Below are 25,870 nucleotides of genomic sequence, written 5' to 3'. Positions count from 1 at the left end.
GTTCCAAATGAAAGATAAAAGCAGCGTGCTACCCTTGAAATATTAAGCCACAGTAATTTTCATTCCCCGTAAGTGGCGGTGCCCTATGACCCATCTCGCTGTGAATCAGTGAGTTCTACTACTCCAGGGGAAGGCTGAATACATAACTAGAACAAAGCCATTACTCGGCTTAGAGTGTCAAACTAAATTTCTTAAGTTCACAGCAAGATAATTCCAGGCTTTGTTAAGAAAAAAAGGGTTTTGCCTAAATCCTAAAAGTTTTCTTTTTCAACATCTTCGAAGCCATGCCAGGGGTTCCGGGCATAGTTTACTGCAAGCCTAAAGTCTTCGAATGGCTCGTGTGAATCTCCAAAAGTCCGTGAAGACTTTCTGAGGGCTACATGCTCTCTGGTGATGCGAAGGAAAGAGGTTTTAAGATTGTCAATGTTATATATTTTTTTTCTTAAAATTATCTGCCTCTGGAGTTAGCTGTAATTTACTAGATTTCCTCACTCATCTCAGTCTGTCTTTTCCAGTCATTCCTTTCCCAATGTTATACATTAAAAAAAAAAAATTGTACCTCCCACCACCTGGATTCTTACAATGGTGCATGGCCCCAGGGAAGAAGAACCCTCCAGGGCACTAAATAACTGGCTGTTTGAAGAATTGCACAGGCCTGGGAGGAGTGCCAGGCAGGCCCACAGAAGACAGCAAGGGCAGCGTCCACTCATCTTTGTTTCTGTGCATTGGAATTCGAGTGTGACATGGCTGCCATGAAGACTCACATGGAAACACTTCTGCTGGGAAATTAAAGCAAGGCTTCTTCTAACCAAAGGCATGGCTGGTTAGCTGGCCGGTTGGACCAGGAGAACTGACTCTTAGGGTGAGGCTCGATGTGAAAGCATTCCACTGAAAAACAGTGAATCAGAAAAACCTAATGTTCTCAGGTTCCAAGAAAAGGGGATTTAGAGCACACTCACAGTATAAAATGTACCACGGGCTTTGTGTTGTGCAGTTACAAAACCTAGGACAAAAGAAAAATGTCAATGTTGGTTTGATGGATGTGGAAGTTTTCCAGTATTCTGTAAAGAGTGCAAAGGAGGAAAACGTTTGCTGAACAGCAGAACAAAGAGGCAGGATAAGATAAAGATGCGCTGCTATCGGGCATCTGGGATGAAGGAACCTCAACTGGAAAAATGCCTTCATCAGACTGGCCCATAGGCAAGCCTTAAGGGCATTTTCTTGAGTATTGATTGGCATGGGAGGGCCCAGCCCACGGTGAGTTGTGCCACCCAAGTCAGGTGGCCCTGGGTGGTGTGAGAAAGCCAGCTGAGCACGCCATGGGGAGCAAGGCAGGGAGCAGGGTCTCCTCCATGGTCCCAGCCTCTTCCACTAATGTTCCTGTTCTGACTTCTCTTGTGACGGGCTGTGATCAGGGCATGCAAGCCAAATAAACCCAGCCTTCACAAGTCGCTTATGTCATGCTACTTATCACAGTGGCAGCAAACTAGGACATGAGGCTCAAGTACGAAGAATAGAAGAGATGTGAAGGGACAGTTTGCATGTAAAGGCGGGAGCCCCTACCACCCTCACCATGGGGAAACTAAAATAGTCAAAAAGCCAATCCGCAGTAGGAAGAGCCAGCAGCAATGACCAAGTCCATTTGGAGGAATCCAGAACACAGGAAAATTGTTTCTTGACTTCCAGGAAAATTGCCAGCTTCATAGCCCCCCTGTGTAATCACCATAGGGAAAGAGGAGACCAAAGTCAAAAGTCAGGCAGAAAAAGTACTGAGAGACCACCCGGGCCTGACTCCAAAGGGCTCCCTGGCCTGACGGTCCACAGCTGACCTGGGACATGGCAGAACTTTCCAGGGCCCCCAAAAATGTGCTGAGGGACACAGAAGGAAATTGAGAATTAGCGATGGTGGCTGTTCAGAGGGAAGTGACAGCCAGATTCTCGGGGCTTCTTATCCATTGACTCCAGAGGAAAGAAGCACCAGGCCTAGACGTTTCCATAAAGGATACTCCTTATTGTAAAATGGCAAGTTTTGGTTGTTTTGGGCCAAATATAAGATTTCATGTGACAGAAGTAACTTAAAGAAAAACAATTTATTTTGGCTAAAAGTTTCTGCCCATAATTTCAGGAAAGGCATGACAGAGCAGAAGAGGTAACGTGATGATGATGAGGAGGAGGAGCATAGACAGAGAGAGAGAGAGAGAGAGAGAGAGAGAGAGAGAGAGAGAGAGATTTATCTACATTAGTGAGTGTCTTAGTTAAGGTTTTACTGCTGTGAAGAGACACCATGACCATGGCAACTCTTTTAAAGGAGTTAATTGGTGCTGGCTTACAGTTTCAGAGGGAAGCATGCAGCACACAGGCAGACATTGTGCTGGAGAAGAAGCTGAGAGTTCTACATCCAGATCTGCAGGCAGCGGGAAGAGAAAGACACTGGGCCTGACATGGGCTTTTGAGACCGTGAAGCCCACCCCCAGTGTCACACTTCCTCTAACAGAGCCACACATCCTAATCTTTCTCAAGTAGTACCACTCCCTCATGACTAAGCATTCGAATACGTGAGCCTATGAGGGCCATTCCTATTCACACCACCATGCCCCACTCCCTGGCCCTCCAGAGGCTTGGAGCCGTATGATAATGCAAAAATGAGTTCAGTCCAACTTCAAAGGCCCCCAGAGTCTATCACAGACTCCCCACTGTTTAAAAGTCCAAAGTTTTAGTTCCATCCATTTGTTCACAAATTTCGGGGATTTTCTTGTTTTTACTAGCCGAGGATGGAACTAGAAATGATTGTACTGAGTGAGTTAACCCAGAAGCAGAAAGACTCACATGGTATATACTCACTTATAATTGGACACTAGCCCCAAAGGCATGTCCCATGAAAGTCTTCTCTTACCAGGAGATTGGAATAGATGTGAGGACATCCTACTGGGACTCTAGGTGAGAGAAGTATAGGATAATGGGGAAATAGAAGGATCCAGGGCATCCTAGAAACCTATAGGAAGAACATCACGATGGGCGGATCTGGACCCAGGGGGGTCTCCTCAACCTACTGCACCAACCAAGGACAATACATGCAGTAAACATCGAACCCCTGCTCAGATCTAGCCAAGGGATAGGACATTCTCCACAGTTGTGTGGAGAGTGGGGACAGACTCTGATATGAACTCTGGTGCCCTATATTTGACCACTTCCCCTTGGTGGGGAGGCCTGGTGGCACTCAGAGAAAGGATAAGCAGACTACTAAGATGAGACTTGATAGCCTGTGACCGTATGGTGGGGGAGGAGGTCCCTTTTGGTCACAGACCTAGGGGAGGGAAATAAGGTGAAAATGGCAAGGAGGGAGGAATGGGAGGATACAAGTGAGGGGAAAACAATTGAGATGTAATCTGAATAAATTAATTAAATATAAAAAATAAAAATAAAATAAAAGTCCAAAGTTCTTAACTGCAATCCCTGTAAATTCAAAATCAAAAAGTGATCACATGCTTCCATCATACCGTGGGTCAGGATATACATTACTGTTCCAAAACAGGAAAGGGGAGCCTAATAAGGAGACACTGGACCAAAATAAGACAAAAAGAACAGCTGGGCAAACTCCAAATCTGCATCTCCATGTTCAACGTCAAAATAGTCTTCAGATCACCAGCTCCTTCCTGCTTTGTTGACTGCAACACACCTCTCTCTCTCTCTCTCTCTCTCTCTCTCTCTCTCTCTCTCTCTCTCTCTCTCTCTCTCTCCTGGGCTGGTTCCTCACCCTGTTGGCAGCTCTCCTTGGCAGGTATTCCACGGCTACTCTGGCATCTCCAACATCCTGGGGTCTCCAAGGCAACCCAGACTTCAACATCAGAGCTTTATTCAATGGCCTCTCTGGGCCTCCATGCAGGGACATCCCTGACACATGACTGACCCCAATGGCTTTCCTTAGCATGGAGGGAGACTCCACAGCCCCTTTTTTGTATCCTTGACTCTAAAGCCAGAGCTACGTGGCTGAAGCTGCCAAGTTCTGCTGCTTGCTGGGGCTGGAACTTGGCCTCCTCATTCAAATACATTTCAATCAACTTTCTGGTTCTGATGGTTTCCTTCTCTGCCTAAGCTTTTAAATTTCCTTTCTATGAGTTGGAAGCTTAGCTCAGTGGGATCTTGCCCTGAGGTGACCACTCCCTTTGTTTCGTTCAGCATCAGGTTTCCCCTTTAACTTTATTTTCTTGAGCATATGACTTAGCTTTTCCATTAACCTTCCTGGTGTTGCTTTTCTTTTCAAACTGTACATCTTGTATTTTTCCTCGCTCAGCTTGCTTCTGTTCATTATAGATCTGCATAACAGTGGCCACTGACAGTCACATAACAGAGTCAATACTAGGCTGTCCTAAAATCTCCTCTGCCAATGCCATTAATTCAATTTAGCCTCAGGAAGATTTTTCTGACAAGGGCAGAAAGCAGCCACATCCTTCATCAAAATATCACAAGAACGGTCTCCAGGCCACTTACTAATATTCTTCCCCTCAGAAAGGGGCCCCCACATTCAACATCACCCTCACCACCACTGTCTTCTATGCCTATACTAGTATGGGCATCCAACCGGTTCCCAGTACAAAGACCCAAAGTCTTCCATATTCCCCCAATAAACAACGTGGTCAAGCCTGTCAGAGCAATACCCCAGTTCCTGGCACCAACCTCTGTCTTCATCACTGTTCCATTGCTATGAAGAGACACCATGACTAAGGCAACTCTTAAAAAGAAAGCATCTAAATGAGTGCTTGCTTATAGTTTAGTCCATTATCATCATGGTGGGGAGCACAGCATGCAGAGGTGGAGCAGTAGCTGAGAGCTACATCCTGACCCACAGGCAGAGAGAGAGATGGGGAGGTGGGGGAGGGGGGAGAGAAAGAGACAGAGACAAGAGAGAGACAGACAGACAGACAGAGACAGAGAGACAGAGAGAGACAGAGAGAGAGACAAGAGAGGCAGAGAGAGACAAAGACAGAGGGACAGACAGACAGATACTGGCATGGATTTTTGAAATCTCAAGACCCACCTCTAGTGATACACTAAACCTCCTACAAGACCACACCTCCTAATCTTCATATCCTATCAAACAGTTCCACTCCCTGGTGACTAAGCATTCAAATATAAGAGCCTATGGGGGCCATTCTTATTCAATTATTTTAGTTTACATCCACTATTTTCCTCAATGGCATCCTTCCCAGTTCTTGAGGAGCTAGGCTTATATAGTGTGCCAATACTCTCAGTCTCTGTGAAATCAAGGGCTTTCCTTTACAGACAGAAGGTTGATTCTTAATCTTAGTTCTTGGGCCAAGACATGTTGATATTGTTTTTTTACTTATTTTTAAGTTTACTTTTAATACACCTTTAATTTTCAAAACTAGATTTAGTTTGGTGCCACCTTCCCAGTGTTAGTATCTTTGACTTCTAAGTATGATTTTCCTAAGCTTCTTCCTTCTTCAGTGATATCTGATCTTTAGCATTACTGCATTATCTATTTCTGCATAACAAATTATCCCAAAATTCAGTGACTTAGAAATCTGCATATTTTTCCTCCTCCACAGTGCCTGGGGCTCATGGATCAGCGTGCAGCTTTGCTGTGAATCTGCTACCTTAGGGTCTCTCAGAAGGCTGCCACCAATGTATCAGCTAGGGCTCCAGCCATTTTAAGGCTGGACCCACGGAGACCGGGCTTCCAAACTCCTTCACATTAATGTTGACAACTGCTGCTGGCACTACTGCTGCTGTGTTTATTGTTTGTGACACGGCTCCATGCAGCCAAGGTTGGCCTTGAAAAAGATTCTCCTGCTGCCTCCTCCTCCTCCTCCTCTTCCTCCTCCTCCCAGGTGCTAGGATTATAGGTATGTATCACCATACCCAGTAAGTCACTATATTGAGGGGGATCTCAGTGTTACAGCCAGCTTTGTAACTAACTACATCCATAGGTGTCCAGCCTTCTTTTATCTTGGTCCTTTAACCAAAGAAATGCAGACAGGTACCTGAGCAAAGGCATCCGGAAGGAAAGAGCACTCTACATTCTGCATTAGATTCTTTTTTTTTTTCTTTTTTTCTTTTTTCTTTTTTTTTTTGGTTTTGCAAGACAGGGTTTCTCTGTGTAGCCTTGGCTGTCCTGGACTCTCTTTGTAGACCAGGCTGGCCTTGAACTCACAGCAATCCGCCTGCCTCTGCCTCCCGAGTGCTGGGATTAAAGGCGTGCGCCACCACGCCCGGCACTGCATTAGATTCTTATGTACGCTTTCCTGCTTATGTGCAATGCCATCATAACTATGATAGCAACATCAGACTCTGGATATTTTACCATCTGGCTTTATGTGTTCTCCCTATTTGTCCCCAGAGTGAAAGAACCAAGCTCTGGCTTGCTAATGAACCAAGGGTGACTCTATCTCTTAGGTCTGACCAAGGCTGAGGACTTCAGCTCTATCCAGTGCTATAACACTATCTATTGACTTCTGAATAAAGTTAATTCACTTATCTGTTGCTAAGAGAAGATAAATTTGACCTTACCTGGCAGGGGAGATACCATGATCACGAAGGTGGTTTTCCCAGGGCGAGGCTTATCCATTGCACTCAGGATGTGCTGACCCCTGCGATTTCCCCAAATGCGGGAAACTCAACTGATACATTTAAAGAGTTCTGATTTGTAGTGTTTGGCTATTTCTATGGTGTAAATAACTCCACCATGGCTGAATTAGCACTCAAAAGGTATACACAAATCTCTTGCAAGCCAGTGCCTCCCAACCTGAGAAGAGTGTGCAGATCTGCTGGGGAATCCAGAGGCATGTTAAATTTACAGCAAAGTACATTAAAGGCAAAGGTTCTACTGACCTTTGAACTGCAGCAGTGGCCTTACCTTCAGTAGGCCTGGCATTCCTCCTGTAGCAGTACAACTTCTTGCTTTAAGACAGTGGGAAACTCACTTGCACCTTTCAGACACCTGGGAGATTTTAAGAACTATCAACACCTGGGTTTGAGCCCCCAGAGATTATCATTTAATATCGGATCTTGGGAATATGTGAAAGCAGATGATTGTTTAATGGGCAACTGTGGTGTTTTGACTAACAATGGCCCCCCCATAGGCTCCTATATTTAAATGCTTGGCCTTTAAGGAGTGGCACTACTTGATAGGGATTAGGAGATGTGGTCTTGTTAAGGTAGGTGTGGCCTTGTTGGAAGAAGTGTGACACTGGGGGGTGGGCTTTGGGTTTCAAATGCTCAAGCCAGACCCAGTGTCTCTCTACCTATTGCCTACAGATCCAGATGTAAAACTCTCAGCTCCTTCCTTCTCCAGCACCATGTCTACCTGTGAGCCACCATCCTCCATTGCCATGACGATAATGATGAACCCCCTGAAACTGTAAACAATTAAATGCTTTCCTTTATAAAAGTTGTTATGGTCATGGTGTCTCTTCACAACAACAGAACATGGACTAAGACAGCAACCAAGTAAAAAATACCTCCCACTTATGTAATCAGTGGGTGCTGATGGCGTTTTTACTTTTGGCACAACGAAGAAAAGTGAACCTTTGTGGCCAGTCTCAAAGGGAAGAGGTTAGCAGCCAGGCTGGGTCCACTCCACTGCTGAAAGCGTAAACCAAGGGAAAGTGCACTCTGCCTTCTGCATAGGTTCAGAAAAGAAGCATAAATGTGTCTTAAACTCTAGATATGCACCAGTGATTCTTCCTCCCCCTTCCCCTCCTCCTTCTCTTCCTCCCCCCTCCTCCCCCTCCTCCTTTCCCCCTCCCCTACCTCCTTCTCTCCCCCCTCCCCCATCTTTCTCCTTTAGCCCATGCTGGGCTTCAGCTCTAGATCCTGCCTCCACCGCCAAGCGCTGTAAGTTCAGATGTGTGTGATTCTTCCTCTAGTTGGGAATTTAAATGTGTGGGACACGCTGAATTCCTAGGAAGCTGTTGTAGATAGCTTGATTACTGCTGCATTTTGAGGCAGGCTAGTATTACTCATTGTGACGCCTAGTCCAGGTTTTTCCATCCATGTTAGATTTCCACCTCTTTTCTTTTAATCAGAGGAGAGAGTGCAAATCTACCACATCATGTGTAGCTGAATTTCCCATGTTTCGGGAACACATAGCACGTCCCAAGTGCAGTGGATAAGCCATGCCATGGGAAGTACACCTGAGTGACCATTTTGTATTTTTGTAGCATTGTTAATCCTTTGAAAAAAATGTGTCTGGAATTTTACCAGTTGACAAAATTGCTATTTTACTATAGAATCATTTTTGCACGAAATATTTCACACAACAATTGGCACATCAGCCCCAAAGTGCACAGATGATAAAACAGAACCATAGGGATCTGCTGGGTGCAGCCCGTGGTCAGCCAAGCAGGAGGGCAGTGTGGCACAGAGGGGACACTGACAAGTCTGACTCAGTTTCCTAATCCTCAAAAACAATGGCAAAGGCCATGGTGGCTTTAGTCTTTTTAAAAAAGTGCTGTAAAAACTGAAACCGTAAGGGCAGCAACAAACTGAAACTTCATAGTGGATGCTGACAGATTCTGAAAGTAAGATTGTTTTGGGTTTGGTTTTGGTTTTAGTTTGGTTTGGGTTTTTGAGATTCTATCCCTTCCATAAGTGAGTTTGATCTTAGGTGTTGTGCGTGTGACAATGGTGACCTCCTGGAGCTATGTTGAGAAGGTTTCTGAGACCAGCTCCAACTTGCACAGGGCTCAAAAAACCTGACTGGTCCATGATCTTGGGCCTGGGACGAGGTATGAACAGGTAGGCCCATGCTCCATCCAACCCCCAAGGTTACAGTTGTACCAGCATTCCCTTTATCTCTTATTAGGTACTTCTAAAGGACAAGAGTATGAGAGACTTTGCATTCTGCCACTTTCTGCTGTGAAAATACATTGTCAAGGCAGCACTGGCTCTGGGAAGAACTCAGCAACAAAAAACATATCTAATGAGCATGCAAGAAGCAGCATTAGTGTAGGTAATGCCTTCATGAGGGTCAAACAGCCATTAGTGGATTGGTTTAAGTATCCACTCCATTTAAAGAAACTTGATATTTAATATTGTTTTGGCTAAAAGCAGAAAAAAAATGTGTTTGATGCTTTTACTTTTCATCCAGCTCATTAGTCATAGCCTACAAGGTAAGAGAAACTGCGACCTTCCTTTCTTCTACCTCCTTTGGTTTTGAAGATGGGGGCTTCTCTTTAGGCATGATGTGAAAAGTAATTGAGTATTTTAGGAGTTAATCCAGCACAGACTTTGAAGCAGGAGCAATCCCATCACTAATAGCTACTTGGCAGAGTGGTCCTTCCTTCTGGCTCTTCAAATTGGATGTAGTAATTGCTCTGGAATTTAAAACTCATCAGGGGAATTCCTTGTTTTACATTTAGGGCACAAACAGCTAATGGCTCGGGCATGTTGTGTGTGTGAGTAGGTGCCCATGCACGCGTGCAGCTTGGTGGCAGTGGCCTGAGAATCGGGGTATGCATAAACACGGCATCTTCTCACTGTAAAGATCTGAACAGCTTTTAACTGACTGGCTTGTAAAGGTGTCAAACCCAGTAACGTGACCACACGTTGACACATATGTCTGTGAAGCTGGTCATACCATTGGCACACATGTCTGTGGAGAAGAATCCTCCTGCAAAACGTTTCTCAGGTGGGAGCTCTGTACACGTGTGCCCCAGCTGCAGAGATGCCCTCCTTTGTGCTGGTTTGGGGAAGAACCAGTGCGGGGCTTGTTCCTCCAGAGCTATGAGTTAGTCTCCTATGAATCTGAGTTGTTTTTCTTCCACCCTGCTCTCATATACCTCCGTTTTGTGCCTGTTATCTTAGTTAGACAATTAGTTCTACAACTCTCCCTTCTGCCAAATGTACTACATTTCCTGAGACTGGGGATGGACATCGTCTTCTGTTTTCTCCCCTTCCTAACTGCTTAGTTTTGTGTAATAGCACCTGATACACAACAAAGTCTGGGAATCAACTTTTACAATGAGCCTATTTAACTTATATTAGTGATTCTTCCTGTCTCTCCTCAGCATCTGGGGATGGCTGATTTCACTGGGGTTCTCTGCTCTCAACATAAACCCAAGAACTGTCAAACATCCCAATACAGTAATTGCTTGAAATACTAAAAGAAATTCAGTCAGTAAACTAGTCCCAAGATAGGAATGAGTCTCTGATTTGATGATAATTCAAAGAATCAGTGGGGAAAAAAATTACTACTTAAATATAGAAGCAAGGAAATAGAAAGCAGACACCTGGCTGAGAAGCATTCTCCTAGCTGGAGAAGACTCTTGAGCAAACAGGAGCAATGACCTTTGTCCTAACAGTGCTCTGTAAGTTCAGAGGCAAACGTGAGCCCACGGATGAGTTAGGGAGCCAAGACTTGAGGGACAAGGTGACTGAACTAGGTTAACGGAGAAGGTTTGGGATGGCAGAAGAGATCATGCAGGCATTCCCAGTGAGGCCCGACCAGGTAAAGCCATGCGGGGAGTAACCAGTGAGGTCAGGGAGGCAGCACTCTGGTTGAGGGCAGGTGGAGGGACAACGGAGACTCTGTAAACTTGATAGGTGCAGGTCAAGTTACTGGGGAAACTTGGGGTTAACATGACACAGGATCAGGAGCTGCTGAGGGATTTGTGACTTTATTGCAGTGGTATTTCCAGACTCCATTGGCAGTGAGGTATAGGATGAAGAACAACCGGGAACCGGGCGGTTAAGGATTGGTGAGATGAAATAGAGTTTTCTGACCACGGTGGACGTTGTGGGGGAGGGGTTAAGAGATTCCCCAAGGGAAGTCCAGCTAGTCTTGGTGAGTAACTAGATGGGGTGGCTCATGGGGACAATAAGGACTGAGTATAAATGGAAGATCAGCGACAGAAGAGTGGAGCTGAGGAAAGATCTGTCTTCATAGATGGTGAGTTTGAAACGACAGTGCGCAGTGCGAAGGGGACACTGTAGAAGGCCAGTTTTGGGAAACAGTGAAAACTTCCTTTCATTTTCCTTGATTGGGACGATAGTTTGTGCAGGCCCCCACTGGGTCCAGATCTGCCAGCCTTGATGGCCTCCTTGTGGGGCTCCTGAACCCTGTAGGTCCTTCTGTCCCTCCATTCTTCCAGACCACTTGCACCTGGGGTCCAGCTTCAAGTCCCAGTATCTGTGCCCATCCTCCACTGGGCGGAGACTCTCAGAGGAGATCTATGTTGGGGTAATATCCACTTACAAAAGAGTATATACCATGCTTGTCTTTCTGGGTCTGGGTTACCTCACTCAGGACAATCATTTCTAGTCCCATCCATTTGCCTACAGATTTCAAGATGTCCTTGTTTTTAATAGCTGACTAGTATTCTATTGTGTAAAGGTACCACAGTTTCCTTATCCATTCTTCAGTTGAGAGACATCTAGGTTGTTTCCAGATTCTGTCTATTACGAATAAGGCTGCTATGAACAGAGTTGAGCAAATGTCCTTGTATGGTGGAGCATCTTTCAGGTATACATGCCCATCAATGATATAGCTGGGTCTTGAGGTAGCACTATTTCAAAATTTCTGAGAAAGCACCAGATTGATTTCCAAAGTGGTGGTACAAGTTTCCACTCCCACCAGCAATGGAACCAAGGACAATGCATGCAGTAAACCTAGACCCCCTGTTCAGATCTAGCCAATGGACAGCTCATTCTCCACAGTTATGGAGACAGTGGGGACTGCCTCTGACATGAACTCTGGTGCCCCCAATTTGATCACTTCCCATTGGTGGGGAGGCCCGGTGGCACACAGAAGAAGGGGAAACAGGTTATCCAGATGAGACCTGATAGGCTGTGGTCATATGGGGAGGGGCTCCCCTTCTGTCAGAGGAGCATAGGGCAGGAGGACAGGTCAAAAGAGGAAGGGTGGGTGGGAGTGGGAAGATACAAGTGATGGGATAACAATTGGGATGTAATCTGAATAAATGATGATGATAATTAATGATAATAATAACTGCTTTTCAAAGCCAAGGGTACATTTAGTCTCAGTAATCAGGACATCAGTGTTGGGTTCACATGCCTGTGGAGCTGGTGAGCTATGGTAAGACATAGAGGAGTTAAGTCTACCCAGATGTTGGTGCTTTGCTGTGCCTGCATCACCTCTCCAGCAGCATGTGATGTCAGTGAGCATCAAAGCGGAAACCCTTGTAGGGCCTGGAAGCCCAGTTAGTAAAACTGTCTTAAAGTATAAAGTAAGAAGAGGACTGGGGAAAGCTTAGTGCTAGAGTCCTTGTCTAGCATGTGAGAGACCCTGGGTTCAACCCCTGAACCAAGGACAAAACAATACAAAGAAAACCAGAAACTTCCTGCCTGGCATGTTTTGAGATATACCACTTCTGTGAGAGGAAGTTGGCTGGGAGGTCAAAGCGGTGAAACAGTAAGAGACACTCTCTCTCTCTCTCTTTCTCTCTCTCTCTCTCTCTCTCTCTCTCTCTCTCTCTCTCTCTCTCTCTCTCTCACACACACACACACACACACACACACACACACACACACACACACACAGATCTCACTATGTAACTCTGGAACTCACTACAAAGCCTAGGCTGGCCTTGAACTCTGTCTACTGTGTGCTGGGACAAAAAGTGTGTGTCACCACACCTAGATAGACTGGACATGCTTTAGCAGGAAGAATGACAAAAGGGGCTGATTATGTGGGTCTTAGTTGGGATTTTATTGCTGTAAAGAGACCACAGCAGCTCTTATAAAGGAAAACATTTCATTGGGACTGGTTTACATCCAGAGGTTTAGTCTATTATTGTCATGGCAGGAAATAAGATGGCACATAGGCAGACATGGTGCTGGCTGGGGAAGGAGCTGAGAGTTCTACATCTGGATACATAGGCAGCAGGAAAACAAAAGTCCCACTAGGCCTGGCTTTAGCATCTGAGTCCTCAAAGCCCGCCCCCACAGTGACATAACATCACACTTACTCGAACAAGGCCACACCTCCCAACAGTGCCTATGAGGCCATTTTCATTCAAACAAGAGATCAAACAATTGACTAGTATGGGAAATGTGTAAAAGGGAAGATTCTAGGATGCTATCTATAACAGAAAACGGTTCCTTGCAGCTTAAGGCATTGAGAATAGGAAAGCCTGGAGTAAAAATGAATTTGAATAAAGAAGAGCACCATAAATTTAGTTTTAGACACGGTAGTCGTCAGGATAATGACCCTCCTCCAAGCTGTTCAACATCCCAATGTCCTGAACCTATAAATCCACCTTCCATGAAAAAAGTACTTTATGGGTGTGATTAAATTAATAATTTTGAAAGAAAGAGATGATCCTTGCCTGTCAGGGTAAGTCCGACAGCTACAAACAACCTAATGGGTGAAAGAGAGAACCAAGAGAGCAAAGGCAGGGATGAGAAGTGAGGAAAATGAGGCATGGGCAGTTGTAAGGCTTTAAAGATGGAGAGAGGCACAAGCCGAGGAATCTAGGTAGCCTGCAACCAGAAAAAGTCAAGTAAATGAATTCTACCCTGAGTTTTCCAGTAGTTTGAGCCCAGTGAAATCTGGGTTGCACTGCTTACTCAAAGAACTGAAAGGCAATTTGTGTGGCTTTAAGCCACCAAGTTTTGTAGGAACATCTTAACAGCAGTAACATGAAATTGTGGAGAAACATTTGAATTTGAGGCATGAGGGAGTCAAGCACACAGCAGCATGGACTGTTTACCTAGAATAGGACTATAGCTTAGAGTCTTTGGTACATAGTTTATACGATGTGTATTATATCTTAGCATCTATGAAACCATACTGTGCTTTATAGCTGACAACCTCTTGTTGTTTTTGACAGACAACAGACTAATGTATCTTGTGTGCCTTCTGTCTGTCCAACAGACAGGCTGGACAAATATGACCCTCTGGAAATTTTGCTTAACAAAATACCTAAGGACCATTTGAGTAAAGTATGTAGACTGCCATTGCTTGAAAAAATGTCTATGAGCATGTTTGTAGATGATTTAAAATGGTCAGCATTAAAACAGAGTGGGTATCAATGGCTTGCAAGAAAATTAGAAATATTAACAGAGAAATATTTTTTAAAATTACACATTTGTATGTGTATGTGTGTGTGTGTGTGTGTGTGCTACATGCATGTGAGTGTATGAGGGTGTGTATGGGTACCTGGGGAGTCTAGAAATAGGCATCAAAATCCCTGGATCTGGAGTTACAGCTAGCTGTAAATTGCTTAATGTAGGTTCTAGGACTTGACCTTGGGTCTTCTGGAAGAGCAGAGCGCACTGAACCATCTTTCCAGACTCAACAGAAACAAATTAAAAATAATGACAACTTATTAGTAGTTCATGATGGAACAAGAGATTAAACTGTATGATGTAAATAAGAGCAGAGATGATTTTGAGAAGAAAAAAAGAAGAAAAGCAAGGTTTTAGGGGCTGACTCAGCACTTTAGAACATCAGAGGAACCCTGTTTGGGTCCCAGCACCCATGTTGGGCACCTTACAACTGCCTGTGACTCTAGATCAAGGGCACCCATCACCTCTGGCCTCCTTAGGTACCTGAACTCCCATCCACATACCTCCACCCAGACACATAAACATGATTTTAAAGTAATAAATATCAGTAAGGATTTGGATTCGGAAAATGAGTGATACTGTATTAGTGAGCTTTGCATCACTGCAAAGAAATGTCTGAGGCAGCCAGTTTATAAAGAGGGGGAGACTTGCTTAAATTAATGGTAGGGTGTGTGCAGAGCAAGTGAGTGATCACAACTTGAACCAGAAGCACAGAGGGTGGGGCGGAGCCAAACTCAGGCCCTTTACAGCTCTCTTCAGGAGAGTTCTACTGAATCTCACAAGGAGTACCTACCAAAGGGGCACTCCAATAACCTCAACACCTCCTCTAGGCCTCACTTCCCAAGGCTCCCCCACTGCCCCGTGGACTATGCCTTCCATTACAATGGACTCTGAGAAGACACTCAACCCACAGCCAAGCCATAGCAAATACAATAAATGTATTCTGATTGTATTTCTCTCTTATAAGCGCTACAAGTCTAAAATTAGTGTTTCGAGAATAATGAAATAAAAGGTTTAAGTGAAAAAACTGTTCTTATTTTCCACCACTTAAAACAATGATGAATTTACAATTGAATGATGTCATAAGCTTCATGGTCTTTGTAGACATGGGGTGGGGGGGAGGTTATACAGAAAGAGAATAGATCCTAAAAGAACAGTCAATCCAGAGGGGGAAAGCTTAAGAAATAGTATTGTCAAGCAACGTGACAATGTCTGCCTAGAGTCATTCAAATACCTTTAGACTCCTTTATCTCATTTGGGGCAATTTGTCCCAAAGAAGTTATCAACAGAGAAAAATCTATTACTTAGTGAAGGTTGCTTCTGTAGTGAAGTGAGGCTGGCAGAGAGAATACCTCAGGAGCTGGATTCTGACCACAAGGCCCAGCCCTCTGACACTGGCCAGCACAGCAGGCTCCATGCCAGACTTCCATCACCACTCAGAGTACAGCAGTAGCTCTAGTGAGCCACTAGCTTTGAAGTTCCAAACGTCTCTTTCCTTCTCCAAAAGGGTACAAAGGACATCACAACTTTTTCGTGTAATGTCCTATTTCTCCTTACGAAGAGGGGGAAGGGTAGCTTGGTCACTTTGATATCATCCAATAAAATGTCTTATTATCGGGCAGTGTTTAGCAGATGCACTCATGGGCTTGTCTGATGGAATAAAAACCCTTGTAAGCAAAGAGTTGTCTGGCTACTTTCCATCACAGGCCATGGGTACAAAGGGCACTTAGAATTTCATGGACACTCTAAAACTACACAATCTGGGAAAGGGCTTATTTTCTTTTATAAGAGAGTGAGTGGGAAGGGGAGAATTTAAGTACTCTCAAATAACCAATATCCATTATTTTTGTACATTCATTAGTACAAATTTTATACATTACTGAGCTACCACTTATGATTAACAAGAACGAAAGGTAAGATCAATATTGAACAGAATTTCCACAGTAAACCTTATAAAATATACCTTTATATACAAGGTTATAATAGCTATGTAGGGAGTGGGGCTTTGCCTGACTGTTTCATTTATTTTGTATTTTGTGAGGCATGATAATGTGGTTTTATAACCATAATAGGAAAAACACATACCTTGAACACTGTTGTTAAGGAAGAGAAGCAAGCCATTGATATAATTAATGAAAGACATAGAGAATCACAAACTACTAGATATGAAATAGAAATAGTGAATTATAGCTAAATGATTGATGAAAGGCTCCGATCTAAGTAAATGGTGCTTATGGTGGCGATCCCCAAAGTATAACAGCAAGCTTGCCCTCAATTTTTTTTTTTCACCAGAAGTAAATTTGCTGTATTGGTTCTCACAAAACACAAAGTGGAATGTCGTGCGACTTTTTAATAGCACCTTGATTCCTTCAACCAAAGGATTTTCACATATCATGAGTTTTACTCTACTCTGGAAACTGAGTGAAATTATCACTCCCTTGGGAAGAACTGGCAAAGACCCAACCAAGATCTGGCACTGTTGACTATTGGGTTTTAGCTCCCTGAGGCCTGTATCCTGGACAGCTAGTTCCCCTACTCCTACATTCAGGGTCATTATCTTTTATAAAACTTCCCATCTTCCTTAAGACATATTGCATGAAGCCACTTGAAATACGGAGCTCAAGTTATCAGGTGACCACCTACTTATAGACTGATGTTGGACAATGATGACGTCTCGGGCGATTTAAATGTTGATTTATTTTTATGCAAAATGGCCCTAGATATGGTTTTGTCATTTACATTTCTGAACCACTGTTCTTGATCATATATTTTTGCACATACCTATGTGCATACATGTATGCGTGTGCATGTGTGTGTGTGTGTGTGCGCGCGCGCGCGTGAGTGTGACCACCTAGCTCCTCACCCAGGCGGTTGTAGTAGAAGAATCAATGGTAGGGCAGCATGATTCCTTCCTTTCCAAACTACCATAAATCCTGTAGGAACTGGCCCATGACTTAGGATAGGTCATTTGGTCCTTTCTCTGAATATTTGAAATTGGAAGAAGAGGAGGAAGGGACAGAGAAAGGGGATAGGAGGAAGGGAGTCAGTCTCTCTCCAAGCAGCCATGCCAACCAAGCAAATGCTAGAGCTATGCCTTTGGATCCAATGAGATACCATGCATCCTAAGAATAGCATTCCAAACAATTAATACGGGGCAAGGCCAAAGCAGCAGGGAGGCAGGACAAAATAGCCTGTATTTAGCACTGAACTTCCACTGTTATTTTGAACATAATCCTCTGGTGATGAAGCATGGCATTCTGGGAAGTCTCTGGGGGGTGAGCAGGGCTTGTTGAGGCAGTGAATATGCACTAGGGAGTTTCACAGCAACAGGAACCAAGTGTTCCAAGTGCAAACAGCCCGGGGCACCACATAGGAGCTAGTGTCAGCGCTGAATGAACTTTCCACACAGTGTTGTCTCCCTGAAGCTATTTGAACAGTTCCTACACAAACTGAAGACAAGTCCTAAGGACTCTGCCTTATGCCACAGTTTGCCATCTATTTTACTGGCTGATTTTGATGGTAACTTCATAAAGCCTTGCAGGCTGGAACAAACTTGGAAGTAATTTTGTCTGAGTTCCCACCCCAATTTACTTTTCATCCTAATAATTTATCGCAAGTGGGGGGAAATCTGTTTTTCCACCCAGTGATACAACATAATAAGATATTTTTGTATTACAACTTAGTATTGGTTTATGGTGGGAAATTTTAAAAATATAGAAGAAGAAGGGGGAATTTTAACACACATATCCAATCAATATAAGTAAAAAAAAATTAATGCAATTGTTTGTATAGAATCTTTTGTATACCTTTAGGTTCTGTCAGAATAATTGAACATGGGAACCATTTTTTAAAATTTTACATGTATGTTTCACATCTATGCACATATGTGCACCATGCGTATGCAGCGAGAATGGAGGCATTGCGTCCCCTGCATCTTGAACTGCAACCAGCTGTGCGCTACCACGTAAGGGATGGGACTCAAACTTGGGTTCCATGGAAAAGCAGCTAGAGCTCTGGACCACTGAGCCACCTCTTCAGAGAACCATCTTTTACAACAGTATTTTGTGATCATCTTTCCACAAGCACAAATCGTTTTCCAATGGGTCGCATTTTCTGGGTGTTCTAGACACACACAAAAGAAGACGACTCACCTTGGTTATGCTGAGTACGAGATCCATGTGGTGCTTGCTCCTGCTTGCAGTGTGGGTCTCGTGAGATCAACCTTATGTTTAAGGCAGAACTATTCATGTCACCACCTCTCCAACAGAAGCAGCTCGGCTAGTCCTGTCTACCTGAGAAAGGATGAATTTACACATTCAACTGCAAAGGCACTGATGTCAACCAAGCCCGTTCTTTAATCTCCGTTATGAACTCCCGAGCTGCAACATGGGAGGAAGATGAATGAGCTTTGGAACAGCATATATCACTTAGCTTCCAGACTTTTATCCACTGGGAAGTGAAGTCTTTTTACGTAAGAAGAGCAGTTTGTACTTGATCATTCTGACTCGAATGTCAAGTGTTGCTCAGGGATGCAAGCTGCTGGTATATGAGGACCTGATGGATGAAATGAAATGTCTGGTCACCTCTTGGGAGTCACAGCATCCTCTATGGAGGGGACATATGGAGGACACAGAGCACTGGTGGGGTCCCCTGGAAAGGGAAGACCGAGGCTAAATTTCTTATGCAGATTGGTGATGATAGCAAACCTCTCGAAAGCCCAGAATAAGAAAGCCTGTTGTCACACTGGCCTCATGACTGCAGTGTTCAAATAGAAGGTAAGAGTCTCTGAAGGCCACGGTCATCATCCTCTGCTGGTTATGTTGCTGAGCTCTAGAAATTTCATAGAAAAAGAGGTTGGCAAATTAGGACAGACTCAACAGTCCAGCAAGCCAAGACTGAAGGTCACACAGGAAAGTGTAAGATCAAGAGTTCCACTCATTTGGAAAAAAAAGAAGACTGCAACAGAAAATTATCTTTTCTATTTGTAAATTAAAAGGCATCTAAATGTCTATGGAAATGAAAATGTTTACATATAAGTACATGCTTTAGAATACTTTACAGCAATCAAGTCTCATTCCCATTTACAGACCAAGATAGGAACAACAAAGGGAAAGTTTAAATATTTTTTCTTCAAATAAAAATTTCTACCCTAAATACTGAAGAATGTTTTACAACAAACAGACGTTTGCAGTTATCTTGAAACCGATAGGTATATAAGGGGAGAAGGAGGCAATCAAAATGTTGACTTATCTGGGAAAGATAGAGGAAGAACGGAGGAGAGGGAGAGAAGGAGAGATTCGCATTGTTTTTACTTCAAGATACAAAAGGCATACATGAATTTTCTCTTTTTCAACTAGACTGATTTACCTTATTTATGTGTGAGTGCTTTGCCTGTGTGTGCGTGTGTGCGCCATGTGCATGCTTGGTGTTTGTGGAGGTCATCAAGTGCCTTGGAGCTGGAGTTATGAACGGCTGCCACCACGTGGGTGCTGGGAATCAAACCCAAGTCATCATCAATAAGAAGAAATGCTCTGAGCCACTGAACCATGACATTTTATTATAAATAATTAAGTTTATAATTTCAGCTTTTTTCTTGAGTATTATTGCTCATCAAACATGTACTGTACTTTTTACTCTTAATGGTCGGAGGAAAAAGATACAGAGGAGATATAGAAGGGATGATGTCAGGGCTGCCAACATATGGGGCTGGCTCCCACTGTGCAGAGCTCCCGCCTCCTAGGCGTACTCAACAAGCTAAGGAGTTAATGGTGCTGGATACTACACACACCACTGCAGGGTCCCTTCTGCTGCAGAGGTGATATTGATGTACTCTTTAGGGATGAGTACACAGCAGTCCCAGTCATTTATTCTCAGCCCTGGAAACAACCATGAGCGTCTGCATTCACCTGTGTCTCCTGCAATAAAGAAGCTTTGAGATGGGATCTCACTGCATAGCCCAGAAGCCCTTGAACCCTTTCGACTTTGAGCCTGCTGAGTTTTTGGACTACAGATATGCGCCACCATTCTTGGTTAAATACCTTTTTTACGATTGCTAGGCCATATGACGATGAATGTGTTTAACATGTTGAGGAAATGCCTCACCATTCGTGAGAATGTAGAATGGCGTCACCACTCTAGAAAATAGTTTGACATTTCCTCAAAATGTTAAAGATAGACATCATCACAGCCTAGCAATCTACCCTAGCTATATACTCCAGAGCAACGAAGACTTCCATCCACACAAAGGCTTGTGCACAGTGTTCATAAACTCAAGTCTGAGGGATGACCCAAATGCCTAGTTACTTGTAAATACATATAGAAGATATAGATAGATAGATAGATAGATAGATAGATAGATAGATAGATAGATAGATAGATAGATTTTGTTTTGTTTCTCTGTGTAGCCTTGACTGCCCTGGACTTGCTTTGTAGGCCAGGCTGGCCTCGAACTCACAAAGATCCACCTGCCTCTGCCTCCCAAGTACTAGGATTAAAGGTGTGCACCACCACTGCCTGGCAAGAAGATATATTTATATGATGAAATATGGAACAATAAAAATTGAAGTAATGACCTATGTACAATATAGATGAACTTTAAGAACACTTCTAGTGAAAGAGGTCAATCAGAAAGGAACGCATTGTGTGATTGCGCCCATCAAATCTTTTTGGAATAAGCACAGCCATAGAAACAGAAAGTAGGCTAATGTTGCCTGAGACTGAGAGGGATGATAAGACTGAGAGGCTTGACTGCCAGTGAGTACAGGGTGTCTCTTTCAGGTGACAAAATGCTCTAAAATTACTGGGATAATGATTGCACAACTCAGAATATCCATTCTGAGTCTCTGTCGCATTGAACCCTTTAAAATGCCAAATCATATATTGCGTCATTGTTATTTTAGAAAGGCTGTTGTTAAAACAAGGAATGAAATCAGACTTTCACAAGTGCTTTCATCTTTCCAAATTTCTGCAGCTGCTATGGAGGCTATTGTACTGTTTCCTGGATGTAGCTTCTCAGCCAAAACAGCACTACAGAAATAGGATGTGGTCCTCCGGTTCTAAGATCAGCTATGAGTCCATTTTCCAACAAAGCCAGAAGACAAAACAACACAGCAAACGAAACTTTAACACTGTCAAAAGTACCAAATGTGAAACATTAGGATTAAAGCCCTGAGAGCTGTTAGGAAGTTTGTCGGTCTATTGGTTGGTTATTTGGTTGGTTGTTTGGTTAGTTGGCTTGTCTGTCTGTCTGTCTGTGATAGGACTACATACCTCAGTCAGACCTTGACCTCTGCCCTTGCTGGGATTATATGTATGAACCACTCTGCCTGGTTAAACCTTTGTTTTTTAATTGGGCCAAAACATGAAAAGAGTACAGATCAATTGTGCTCCCCTTCATCTGTGAACTTTTGGGTAAAAGAAATTCTTTGATAGAACATGAAATTCTTGGTCAATTGCAAGCCAGTGGCAGAGTTCTCTGGGATCTGCAGGAAATCATGTGGGTTTCTATAAAAGGCAGTTCTGGGACTTTCCAGGAAGGCAGGGCTGCCAGTGTCTGCCTTAGTCTACAGCCTGGCTTCCTCTTCCAGCTCCCTGGGAGCCAGTGGGATGGAGACAGCCTTGAGTTGCACTCTCCTTCTCCTGCCACCTTCTCATTACACACACGCATGGTTTCTAATTTAGTATTTATCCACACTAAAACAAAGACAGCTGTGTAGACCTTAGGCAACACACAGGAGAAAATGTACTGGCCTCTGTGGATTTGATATGTACAAACTTATAAGAGAAATGAAACCAATGACAAGAAAATGACCAAAGAAATTAAAATAACCAGAATATATGAGCAGGTATTTGCCAAAATTCTAAGTTCTGACACTTTTTAAAAGATGCCATGGGGAAGACCAAGACTCCAGGAAAGCAGAATATTCTGTCATGGACTTGCCCTTTAAGAAGTCCACAGTTTACTTGAATCAAAGGTTTCATACATCAAAATGGGAAAGAAAACAAATCTCTGTGTGTGTACACATAAGCAGAATAATTATAATAATTATAAAATTTCTTTATAGCTTTTTATGGGCTATATTAATTCTACATCGTAATGGGTTTCAGAGGTAATTTCAAGTATATCATGCATTTTTATATCATATTTATCCCAAGTCACCCCCTCTTCTCCTCTCCTTTCCTCCTTCCCCCAATCTCCCTTCCATGATCATGTCACAAGTGAGAATAGCTTTATGTCTCTATATGCAATCCAGGATCTACAAATGAAAGAAAACATGGTATTTGCTTCTCTAAATCTGGATTATTCTGCTTAATATTATCTGTAGTTGCATCGATTTGCCTGCAAATAGCACAACTCCATATTTCTTTATAGCTAAATAAGATTTCATTGTGTCTATGTACCACACTTCTTCATTCATCTCTTGACAGACACTTCGGCTGATTCCATAACTTGGCTATTGTGAGTGGTGTTGCAGTCAACACAGTTGCACAAGTTTCTCTGTGGTATGTTAACTTAAATGCCTTCAGCATGGCCACAGGGGTGCTGTGGCTAGATCATATGACACTTCCATTTTTTGAAGAACCTCCGTAAAATAGACTCAAGGACAGAAAACACATGATTATCTCAGTCGATACAGAAAAGGTATTTGACAAAGTTCAAAATTCCCTAATGACAAAAGCCCTAAAGAACCTATGAACATAAGGCATGAACTTTAGCATGGTAAAGGCTCTACATGGCAAACTTCTAGCCAGCATTATACTAGATGGGGGAAACCCAAAGCATTTCCACCAAAATTGAGACTGACAGGAGGGTGTCCACTTTCTCATAGTCCTTCAAGACCTTACTAATGCAAAAACAAAAAACAAACAAACAAACAAAAAGAAAGAAGTAATAGATAGGGCCACAAATAGGAAAGGAAGAAGCCAAGTTAGCCCTGTCTGCAGCTCAGATAAGCCTGTGCATAAGAGAGTCTGAAGATTCCACCAGAAAACTGGTCCAGCTGATAAGTGTGCATGAGAATACCAAGACACAAACACCAGTAGCTTCCCTAGGCTCCAATAATGAAGGTGTTGAGGATGAAGTCAGGAAACTCATGCCATTCACACTGGATCCCTAGCCAGATCCTAAATCTAAGACCTATGAGTATGTGAAGGATGTAGTAGAGAGGAATTAGAGGATCAAGGACAAATAAGATTACCAGTCCACTGTTCATATTCTAGATTGTTCTGTGGTTCTAGTGGGAACACAGGAGTCCTTAAATGTAGAAGAGGGAGGCAAAAGAAGAGAGTTCCAGACAAGATCTATGACAACGGAAGCAGGATCAACCAGAGTGACAGTGTTGGCTTTGAAGATGGAAAAGGAACAGGAATCCACAGGATGCAGGCAGCCTCTGGAGCTGGGAAGAGCGGGGAAAGGGAAACAGAACCAAAGGCCTGCCTGCATCCTGGTTCAGTCTCTTAGGCTTCAACTTCTTCTTCTTCCTTTTTTTTTTTTTTTTTTGTTTGGTTTTTCAAGACACAGTCTCTCTGTGTAGCCTTGGCTGTCCTAGACTCACTTTGTAGACCAGGCTGGCCTCGAACTCACAGCGATCCACCTGCCTCTACCTCCTGAGTGCTGGGATTAAAAGCGTGCGCTACCACGCCCGGCTTCAACTTCTTATAGAGCTTTAAGATCATGCATTTGTGGTTGTGGTAAATTGTTTTTAACAGCAACAGAAAATATTATATAATACAATTGTAAATTTTGTAAATTGAGTAATATCAGAAACAAACAGACAAACACACAGAGAGAAAGTAATGTATACTAATGCTATATGGGAAAGTTACTTAGAGTTGGAAGCATTTGAGACCATTATTTTTGCAGGCTATAGGACAACATAGATAAAGAAAAACACTTGCAGCATGTGGCAAATCTGTAGAAGTGCAGGGAAGCATCAATCTGTTCATTAAATCCCCAACTGCCAGAACCAGCAAGTGACTCCTAGTTATTTGAGAGCTATAATTTAGGATGGATGGATGGATGGATGGATGAATGGATGGATGGATGGGTGGGTGGATGGGTGAGTGGATGGGTGAATGGGTAGATGAATGGATAAGTGAATGAGTGGAGGGATGGGTGAGTGGATGGGTGGATGGATGGGTGAGTGGATGGGTGGATGGATGGGTGAGTGGATGGGTGGATGGATGGGTGAGTGGATGGGTGGTTGGGTGCAGGGGTGCATGGATGACTATATTAGACAGGTAGAAGGGAAGAATAGAAAAAGATAACAAGAAAGTTGGAAGGAAGGCATGGAGGAATGGAAAGAAGGAAAGAAGGAAAAAGAAGACAGTAGGAGAAAGGGAGAAAGAGAAGAGAGTGAAAGAGAAAGGAAAAGAGAAGAGGAAGGAAGAGGAAAAGTGAAGAAATTGCTTTATACAACATGGGACCCTTACCCTTACAGGAAACAGAAGTGAAAATATTAAAATATTTATAATTTTTCAGATAAATGCAGAGGTCAGATCCAAAGTGAAATCATGGAAGCTTCAATGTTTGTAGTGAAAGTTGAGTGTTCATCAGATAACCAGCCCTCCAGGCCTGAACTCCTAACCCTTGCCCTTGGTGTTTGAGAGTTGACACAGTATGGTCACTTCTGAACTCTGAAAGATTACTCAGAAAATGATGAAGTTGGCTTAAGCATTCCTCTACCCCATAATGTAACTATGTTTCTGGTCTGAAAATTGCAAAGGAGAAAGGACTTCACCTGTCCCACAGGCTCGAGCAGGCCAGAGCAGGAGTGTGAGTCACATGGCTGTTCTCTGGCAACACAGGTTTGTGACGAATCTTCCACAGGGCTCCTCAAATCTGATTGGAGTCTCCTTTTTCTCTCTTCTTACTGGAGGACCTTCTCTGAGCCATGAACCGGCTTCCAAACCCTCTCACACTTGTAGAACTGATGTTGGTACAACTTGACAAACCTTGCTAGCTGCAGCCTCCTCCAGGAATCCCCCATGTGGATCACATAGGACCAGCATGGACACCTGGGGAGTGAGGTTTACCGGAGAAACCAGCCAGTTAAGCACATCATGGCAACTGAGGCCTGGGAACAGATGCTGAGTCTCCTGGGCTGATGTTATTATCTGCCAAAAGCCTGTGAGCCCAACAAGACGATTCTTAGCAGTGGGGTTAATACCTCCTGGTCTGGACTTGGACAAAACTTAGAAGAAGAAGACTTAAGATGCCAATGTAGTCTTCAGTCTTTTCCAAACCTACATTATTTGAGTTTCTTTAATGTTTATACCTCCCTTCCAACCCACCTACCCTAGATAGGAGAGAAAAGAGGTTAATGGGAACAGGAGAAGTAGACCTTTTTGGACTCAGTTCCTGGGAGTGATTCTACTGGTGTCTCAGCAGGATTTTAACAGACCAGCAATTCAACCAAAGTTGCTGCTGGACCCTGGAACAGCAGCCAGAACCAGGAGCCCTGGAACGTTCTCTAAAGTGCTTTTCTCTAGGACTGTCTCGAAGTGGAGCGATGAACAGTCAAACAATGCCAAGGCCCAAAAAGCCTCAAACTCCTGTTTTGGGCATGTGTGTATGTGTGTATACACACACACACACACACACACACACACACACACACACACACACACACACATGCTCTCAGAGTCTGCACTAAGATATGTTTCAGCTGGCAAAACCAAGCCCCTCACAATGGGCTTCTAGTGGATAAACATCACCTGATCTCTCACAAGTCTGTTCCCCATCCCACACTTGGGATCAAAACAAAAATGTGTTTACATCTATTACATGCCAACCCCATCCAGTTGCTCTGTTGAGAAAAAG

The 25,870-nt window shown here is 43.5% G+C and overlaps 1 long non-coding RNA gene across 1 annotated transcript; it reads right to left on the bottom strand.

Annotated features, from left to right (window-relative positions):
* Positions 1-6,883: 6,883 nt before the first annotated feature.
* Positions 6,884-25,019, bottom strand: LOC311603147. Its single transcript, XR_014780968.1, has 3 exons — positions 24,789-25,019; positions 18,201-18,341; positions 6,884-6,958 (listed from the first exon to the last, which is right to left on the bottom strand). It is a non-coding gene; the product is annotated as an uncharacterized lncRNA (long non-coding RNA).
* Positions 25,020-25,870: the final 851 nt, after the last annotated feature.

The sequence above is a fragment of the Acomys minous genome (assembly GCF_964271855.1).
Source record: "Acomys minous genome assembly, chromosome: 8".
NCBI lineage: Eukaryota > Metazoa > Chordata > Mammalia > Rodentia > Muridae > Acomys > Acomys minous.
This window is presented reverse-complemented; position numbering and strand designations above follow the sequence as displayed.